The sequence below is a fragment of the Coregonus lavaretus genome, assembly GCF_964263955.1.
Source record: "Coregonus lavaretus genome assembly, contig: HAP1_SCAFFOLD_914, whole genome shotgun sequence".
Taxonomy (NCBI): domain Eukaryota; kingdom Metazoa; phylum Chordata; class Actinopteri; order Salmoniformes; family Salmonidae; genus Coregonus; species Coregonus lavaretus.
The window spans coordinates 1-9,387 of NW_028161327.1; the positions used below are offsets into that span (position 1 = coordinate 1).

The 9,387-nt window shown below is 43.3% G+C and overlaps 2 pseudogenes across 2 annotated transcripts; both read left to right on the forward strand.

Moving 5' to 3' along the window:
- The first annotated feature begins 400 nt into the window (after nucleotides 1–400).
- On the forward strand, nucleotides 401–2,597 carry LOC311120807 (transcription factor-like 5 protein; annotated as a pseudogene). The gene has a single exon. The product of its transcript is annotated as a transcription factor-like 5 protein (transcript).
- Nucleotides 2,598–6,079: 3,482 nt separating this feature from the next.
- On the forward strand, nucleotides 6,080–8,888 carry LOC311120809 (transcription factor-like 5 protein; annotated as a pseudogene). The gene has a single exon. The product of its transcript is annotated as a transcription factor-like 5 protein (transcript).
- Nucleotides 8,889–9,387: the final 499 nt, after the last annotated feature.

The following is a 9,387-nucleotide window of genomic DNA, read 5'->3' on the forward strand; positions in this document are numbered from 1 at the left end:
AAAACCCTCATCGTTCTCACCCCCTTCCATAGACTTACACAGTAATTATGACAACTTCCGAAGACTTACACAGTAATTATGACAACCTATCAGAGCTCTTGCTGCATGGACTGACATGTTGTCCACCAATCAAAGGATCAGATAATTAATCTAGTACTGAAAGCATAAACTACAGCTAGCTAGCACTGCATTGCATAAAATGTGGTGAGTAGTTGACTCAAAGAGAGACAAGGAGTTTTGAACAAAAACATTTCTTCCTAAATTAAGGAGAAGCAAGAGAGAGAGAGAGAGAGAGAGAGAGAGAGAGAGAGAGAGAGAGAGAGAGAGAGAGAGAGAGAGAGAGAGAGAGAGAGAGAGAGAGAGAGAGAGAGAGAGAGAGAGAGAGAGAGAGAGAGAAAATAACTAGTTAGCTAACACTCGAGCTAGCAGGCAAGAGTTTTATTTGAGGTAGTTTGCTAGTTAACGTTAACTACCTGAAAAAAAGTCATTGACTGAGATATTTATGATAGGACCTAACCTATTTAACCATCAAATTGATAATTAGTAACTTTTGTTATTTACGTTTTGCAGTCAGCCAAAACACATTTTCCAAATTGTTTGTCGAAATGGCCGTTGGTTAACATAAGTGGATTTCACTTCACGGGCTGGTGTACGGGAGAATTAACTATGTTCTCTCAGGTCGTCACTAGTTAACACAGCCACAAAGTCATAAACCCTATTTCTACCTATTCTACCCTAACCTTAACCACACTGCTAACCTTATGACTAACCCTAACCTTAAATTAAGACCAAAAATCAAATATTTGTTTAAATAAATTATACGATATAGCCAACTTTGTAGCTAGTGGAAACCGTTCTCTCGGGCCAAACTTTTATTTTATTTTATTTAACTAGGCAAGTCAGTTAAGAACAAATTCTTATTTACAATGACAGCCTACACCGGCCAAACCCGGACGACGTTGGGCCAATTGTGCGCCGCCCTATGGGACTCCCAATCACGGCCAGTTGTGATACAGCCTGGAATCAAACCAAGGGTCTGTAGTGACGCCTCAATCACTGAGATGCAGTGCCTTAGACCGCTGCGCCACTCGGGAGCCCATAGAGATAGTGGGGCAGCTAACCACCTCAGATTCTTTCTAGATGGCCACTGACAGTACCGTTCTCTGGTCTCTGTCAAAGTCAGTTGGTAAAATTCTGAACATGAGCCTGTTTTAAAACGACGATTTTGATAATTTAATGAAATTATAATTGAAGACTAATATATCCATCTATTCAGGATGTCAAAGTCTTTGGCTTGTAAAACCATTAATGTGTCACCTGCATTGGGGCAGTACAACCCCGATTCTGTGAAGGTGATCATGAGCCAAAACGGCTGTGTTCCAAATGATCAAAGCCAGATTTTGGCACTGAGCTCAACCTGATGGAGATGACAGAAGTGGAGTACACCCACCTTCAGCACATCATCCAGTCACACATGGAGGCACAGGCGGCTGGTCCAGAGGGATCTGGAGACATCAACGAAATTATAATGGTATTGGTCAGTGACGGGAACGTTATACCTGGAGAAAGGACCCCCACCACTTGCGGTGAAGTCCCCGGCTCTGTGTTGGCTAAAGTCAGGAGTGCAGTGGATGCGACCCAAGAACGCAGCTTGGAAGCATACAACAACGGTAGCACACAGCTATTGTCCAGGCCCAACCCACCCGCCCGAGTTCGCTTGGAGAAGAGGTTCAACTGCACCCCCTGTGACAAATCCCCAGACAACAGGATGTGCAATCAGCAGCTCTTAGCAATTTTTTGACAATGCTTCATCACTCCAATGAGGCGCAAGAAGCAGCAATGCATCCACAACCGCAGAAGTGGGTGAGGTCAGATCGGGGCAACCCTATTGAGCTGTCATACCCATATGGAAGCATGTTCAACCCCATCGCTGGCGCCCGTCAAGGGTTTGGGATGGTTCCGCATATGCTTGAACCCAATAAGCATCAAGGGTTGATCATTCCAAAGAACTTCACATTCAGCTATCGGCCAGACAAGATGCCTGACAAAGTTCCATGCGTCAACAGCCCCAACCCAATAGAGGAGAAAGTTTGGGTGAAGGTGGAAGATGATGCTGTGGCGAAGCCTGCTAAACGTGGTAGGACCTGTGGACCCTGTGCTGTCAAGGCCTCGGCATTGTCCCAAACTCAGTGGAGGGAAGAGCAGCTGGAGGAGCAGGCACCAGGAAGAGAGGAGGGCCACCAGTGGAAAGTAGCCAGCGCAGAGAGAGGCACAACAGCAAGGAGCGGGACCGCAGGAGGAGGATCCGCTTCTGCTGTGATGAGCTGAATGTGCTGGCGCCGTTCTGTAACCACGAGACGGACAAAGCCACCACCCTGCAATGGACCACCGCCTTCCTCAAGTACGTCAGAGAGGTGTACAGGGACTCCATCAAACAGGAGTTCCAGGGCACGTTCTGTGGCAAGACTGGTCAGCGGCTCAAGCCCAGCAGTGCCTCAGGTCAGGTCATGGTCCGCCAGGAGACAACACAGCCAACAAGTGCCCCACAGGCATCGGAGCAGTAAATACACACCTACACCTATTTAATAATTATTCTATTTATTATTAATTAATTTCACCCTCAAGAGTAGCTGTGCTCCATCAGGTTTGGCTTTGGAATGTTAGCTGTCACAAAAGCATCAGGTATTGCCAGAGAGACAGACACATCCATTTGATTGTTTTTTGAGGGGAGAAAAAAGATTTTGGTGTTCTGTTTATTTCTTTATTACAACACCTTGAAATATAATTTTTCCTCGAAGTGATTATTACCCCCCTTGACAGGGCATGTACTCCAACATGTACATTTCCGTCTTGATCTAGTTGGTCACAATTTTTTTATCAGAGATTTCATAAATGTTTATTTTGCTTAAAAGTGTTCAAGTTCGACTGATATTTGAAACGAGCTTCCCTTCCAAACCTCATGAATGACAATAATTAAAACAGGTGAAGGTTTTAAGTTTCAGACCATGGAAGTAACATTTCAACATGGTTTTGAGGGTCTTGATTGTACAATGCAAGTTTAACTGCACTCCATGGCTCCTATGGATCAGGTTAGTGTATATTGTGATTCTTTATGAGCCAACAAACCTTTTTATAAAAAAGAAGAGTACTTTACTGAAAGTCGTGCACAGGAGGCACTGTTTCTCTACGATAGAAGAGAATGTATGAAAATGTATGCACTCACTAACTGTAAGTCGCTCTGGATAAGAGCGTCTGCTAAATGACTAAAATGTAATGTAAATGTAAATTATTTTACAATTTCATAAGGACTGTTTTGAGATAAAGTCAAAAAACGGCTTAGACTTTTAAGAAATAGGCTATGTCTAAATACACTTACATGCACGGTAATTACTCCCTGTGGGCATATACAGTGGGGGGAAAAAGTATTTAGTCAGCCACCAATTGTGCAAGTTCTCCCACTTAAAAAGATGAGAGAGGCCTGTAATTTTCATCATAGGTACACGTCAACTATGACAGACAAAATGAGAAAAAAAAATCCAGAAAATCACATTGTAGGATTTTTAATGAATTTATTTGCAAATTATGGTGGAAAATATGTATTTGGTCAATAACAAAAGTTTCTCAATACTTTGTTATATACCCTTTGTTGGCAATGACACAGGTCAAACGTTTGGTGACAACAGTTGGTGCGATTATTCGCAAATGGAAGAAACACAAAATAACTGTCAATCTCCCTTGGCCTGGGGCTCCATGCAAGATCTCACCTCGTGGAGTTGCAATGATCATGAGAACGGTGAGGAATCAGCCCAGAACTACACGGGAGGATCTTGTCAATGATCTCAAGGCAGCTGGGACCATAGTCACCAAGAAAACAATTGGTAACACAATACGCAGTGAATAACTGAAATCCTGCAGCGCCCGCTAGGTCCCCCTGCTCAAGAAAGCACATATACAGGCCCGTCTGAAGTTTGCCAATGAACATCTGAATGATTCAGAGGAGAACTGGGTAAAAGTGTTGTGGTCAGATGAGACCAAAATCGAGCTAACTCGCCGTGTTTGGAGGAGGAGGAATGCTGCCTATGACCCCAAGAACCACCATCCCCACCATCAAACATGGAGATGGAAACATTATGCTTTGGGGGTGTTTTTCTGCTAAGGGGACGGGACAACTCACCGCATCAACGGGACGATGGGCTGGGCAATGTACCATCAAATCTTGGGTGAGAACCTCCTTCCTTCAGCCAGGGCGTTGAAAATGGGTCGTGGATGGGTATTCCAGCATGACAATGACCCAAAACACACGGCCAAGGCAACAAAGGAGTGGCTCAAGAAGAAGCACATTAAGGTCCTGGAGTGGCCTAGCCAGTCTCCACACCTTAATCCCATAGAAAATCTGTGGAGGGAGCTGAAGGTTCGAGTTGCCAAACGTCAGGCTCGAAACCTTAATGACTTGGAGAAGATCTGCAAAGAGGAGTGGGACAAAATCCCTCCTGAGATGTGTGCAACCTGGTGGCCAACTACAAGAACGTCTGACCTCTGTGATTGCCAACAAGGGTTTTGCCACCAAGTACTATGTCATGTTTTGCAGAGGGGTCAAATACTTAATTCCCTCATAAAATGCAAATCAATTTATAACATTTTTGACATGCGTTTTTCTGGATTTTGTTGTTGTTATTCTGTCTCTCACTGTTCAAATAAACCTACCATTAAAATTATAGACTGATCATGTCTTTGTCAGTGGGCAAACGTGAAAATCAGCAGGGGATCAAATACTTTTTTCCCTCACTGTATACTGTATTATATTCTACTGTATTTAGTCAATGCACTCCGACATTACTCATTCTAATATTTAAATATATCTTAATTCCATTGTTTTACTTTTAGATAGGTGTATTGTTGTGAATTGTTAGACACTACTGCACTGTTGGAGCTTAGGGACACAAGCATTTCGCTACACCCGCAATAACATCTGCTAAATTGGTGTTTGTGACCAATAACATTTGATTTGATTTGTGTGACTGCTTTCCAAAGTCCTTTCCCTTCTCTTCCCTTCCTCTGTCAGTGGCCATCTGCCATAAATATATATATATATATATATATATATATATCAGTGGAGGCTCCTCAGAGGAGGAAGGGGAGGACCATCCTCCTTATTGAATTTCATAAAAAGTTAAATATTTAAACATTTAAAAAGTTAGCGTTTTTAGATACAATTATACTAATATATTCACGTCACCAAATAATTGATTAAAACACACTGTTTTGCAATGAAGTTCTACAGTAGCCTCAGCAGCACTCTGTAGGGTAGCACTATGGTGTAGCTGGAGGACAGCTAGCTTCTGTCCTTGTCTGGGGTACAATGACTTCAATACAAAACCCTCATCGTTCTCACCCCCTTCCATAGACTTACACAGTAATTATGACAACTTCCGAAGACTTACACAGTAATTATGACGAACCTATCAGAGCTCTTGCTGCATGGACTGACATGTTGTCCACCAAATCAAAGGATCAGATAATTAATCTAGTACTGAAAGCATAAACTACAGCTAGCTAGCACTGCATTGCATAAAATGTGGTGAGTAGTTGACTCAAAGAGAGACAAGAGTTTTGAACAAAAACATTTCTTCCTAAATTAAGGAGAAGCAAGAGAGAGAGAGAGAGAGAGAGAGAGGAGAGAGAGAGAGAGAGAGAGAGAGAGAGAGAGAGAGAGAGAGAGAGAGAGAGGAGAGAGAGAGATGAGAGAGAGAGAGAGAGAGAGAGAGAGATGTGGAGGAGAGAGAGAGAGAGAGAGAGAGAGAAAATAACTAGTTAGCTAACACTCGAGCTAGCAGGCAAGAGTTTTATTTGAGGTAGTTTGCTAGTTAACGTTAACTACCTGAAAAAAAGTCATTGACTGAGATATTTATGATAGGACCTAACCTATTTAACCATCAAATTGATAATTAGTAACTTTTGTTATTTACGTTTTGCAGTCAGCCAAAATACATTTTCCAAATTGTTTGTCGAAATGGCCGTTGGTTAACATAAGTGGATTTCACTTCACGGGCTGGTGTACGGGAGAATGAACTATGTTCTCTCAGGTCGTCACTAGTTAACACAGCCACAAAGTCATAAACCCTATTTCTACCTATTCTACCCTAACCTTAACCACACTGCTAACCTTATGACTAACCCTAACCTTAAATTAAGACCAAAAATCAAATATTTGTTTAAATAAATTATACGATATAGCCAACTTTGTAGCTAGTGGAAACCGTTCTCTCGGGCCAAACTTTTATTTTATTTTATTTAACTAGGCAAGTCAGTTAAGAACAAATTCTTATTTACAATGACAGCCTACACCGGCCAAACCCGGACGACGTTGGGCCAATTGTGCGCCGCCCTATGGGACTCCCAATCACGGCCAGTTGTGATACAGCCTGGAATCAAACCAAGGGTCTGTAGTGACGCCTCAATCACTGAGATGCAGTGCCTTAGACCGCTGCGCCACTCGGGAGCCCATAGAGATAGTGGGGCAGCTAACCACCTCAGATTCTTTCTAGATGGCCACTGACAGTACCGTTCTCTGGTCTCTGTCAAAGTCAGTTGGTAAAATTCTGAACATGAGCCTGTTTTAAAACGACGATTTTGATAATTTAATGAAATTATAATTGAAGACTAATATATCCATCTATTCAGGATGTCAAAGTCTTTGGCTTGTAAAACCATTAATGTGTCACCTGCATTGGGGCAGTACAACCCCGATTCTGTGAAGGTGATCATGAGCCAAAACGGCTGTGTTCCAAATGATCAAAGCCAGATTTTGGCACTGAGCTCAACCTGATGGAGATGACAGAAGTGGAGTACACCCACCTTCAGCACATCATCCAGTCACACATGGAGGCACAGGCGGCTGGTCCAGAGGGATCTGGAGACATCAACGAAATTATAATGGTATTGGTCAGTGACGGGAACGTTATACCTGGAGAAAGGACCCCCACCACTTGCGGTGAAGTCCCCGGCTCTGTGTTGGCTAAAGTCAGGAGTGCAGTGGATGCGACCCAAGAACGCAGCTTGGAAGCATACAACAACGGTAGCACACAGCTATTGTCCAGGCCCAACCCACCCGCCCGAGTTCGCTTGGAGAAGAGGTTCAACTGCACCCCCTGTGACAAATCCCCAGACAACAGGATGTGCAATCAGCAGCTCTTAGCAATTTTTTGACAATGCTTCATCACTCCAATGAGGCGCAAGAAGCAGCAATGCATCCACAACCGCAGAAGTGGGTGAGGTCAGATCGGGGCAACCCTATTGAGCTGTCATACCCATATGGAAGCATGTTCAACCCCATCGCTGGCGCCCGTCAAGGGTTTGGGATGGTTCCGCATATGCTTGAACCCAATAAGCATCAAGGGTTGATCATTCCAAAGAACTTCACATTCAGCTATCGGCCAGACAAGATGCCTGACAAAGTTCCATGCGTCAACAGCCCCAACCCAATAGAGGAGAAAGTTTGGGTGAAGGTGGAAGATGATGCTGTGGCGAAGCCTGCTAAACGTGGTAGGACCTGTGGACCCTGTGCTGTCAAGGCCTCGGCATTGTCCCAAACTCAGTGGAGGGAAGAGCAGCTGGAGGAGCAGGCACCAGGAAGAGAGGAGGGCCACCAGTGGAAAGTAGCCAGCGCAGAGAGAGGCACAACAGCAAGGAGCGGGACCGCAGGAGGAGGATCCGCTTCTGCTGTGATGAGCTGAATGTGCTGGCGCCGTTCTGTAACCACGAGACGGACAAAGCCACCACCCTGCAATGGACCACCGCCTTCCTCAAGTACGTCAGAGAGGTGTACAGGGACTCCATCAAACAGGAGTTCCAGGGCACGTTCTGTGGCAAGACTGGTCAGCGGCTCAAGCCCAGCAGTGCCTCAGGTCAGGTCATGGTCCGCCAGGAGACAACACAGCCAACAAGTGCCCCACAGGCATCGGAGCAGTAAATACACACCTACACCTATTTAATAATTATTCTATTTATTATTAATTTATTTCACCCTCAAGAGTAGCTGTGCTCCATCAGGTTTGGCTTTGGAATGTTAGCTGTCACAAAAGCATCAGGTATTGCCAGAGAGACAGACACATCCATTTGATTGTTTTTTGAGGGGAGAAAAAAGATTTTGGTGTTCTGTTTATTTCTTTATTACAACACCTTGAAATATTATTTTTCCTCGAAGTGATTATTACCCCCCTTGACAGGGCATGTACTCCAACATGTACATTTCCGTCTTGATCTAGTTGGTCACAATTTTTTTATCAGAGATTTCATAAATGTTTATTTTGCTTAAAAGTGTTCAAGTTCGACTGATATTTGAAACGAGCTTCCCTTCCAAACCTCATGAATGACAATAATTAAAACAGGTGAAGGTTTTAAGTTTCAGACCATGGAAGTAACATTTCAACATGGTTTTGAGGGTCTTGATTGTACAATGCAAGTTTAACTGCACTCCATGGCTCCTATGGATCAGGTTAGTGTATATTGTGATTCTTTATGAGCCAACAAACCTTTTTATAAAAAAGAAGAGTACTTTACTGAAAGTCGTGCACAGGAGGCACTGTTTCTCTACGATAGAAGAGAATGTATGAAAATGTATGCACTCACTAACTGTAAGTCGCTCTGGATAAGAGCGTCTGCTAAATGACTAAAATGTAATGTAAATGTAAATTATTTTACAATTTCATAAGGACTGTTTTGAGATAAAGTCAAAAAACGGCTTAGACTTTTAAGAAATAGGCTATGTCTAAATACACTTACATGCACGGTAATTACTCCCTGTGGGCATATACAGTGGGGGGAAAAAGTATTTAGTCAGCCACCAATTGTGCAAGTTCTCCCACTTAAAAAGATGAGAGAGGCCTGTAATTTTCATCATAGGTACACGTCAACTATGACAGACAAAATGAGAAAAAAAAATCCAGAAAATCACATTGTAGGATTTTTAATGAATTTATTTGCAAATTATGGTGGAAAATATGTATTTGGTCAATAACAAAAGTTTCTCAATACTTTGTTATATACCCTTTGTTGGCAATGACACAGGTCAAACGTTTGGTGACAACAGTTGGTGCGATTATTCGCAAATGGAAGAAACACAAAATAACTGTCAATCTCCCTTGGCCTGGGGCTCCATGCAAGATCTCACCTCGTGGAGTTGCAATGATCATGAGAACGGTGAGGAATCAGCCCAGAACTACACGGGAGGATCTTGTCAATGATCTCAAGGCAGCTGGGACCATAGTCACCAAGAAAACAATTGGTAAAACACTACGCAGTGAATAACTGAAATCCTGCAGCGCCCGCTAGGTCCCCCTGCTCAAGAAAGCACATATACAGGCCCGTCTGAAGTTTGCCAATGAACAT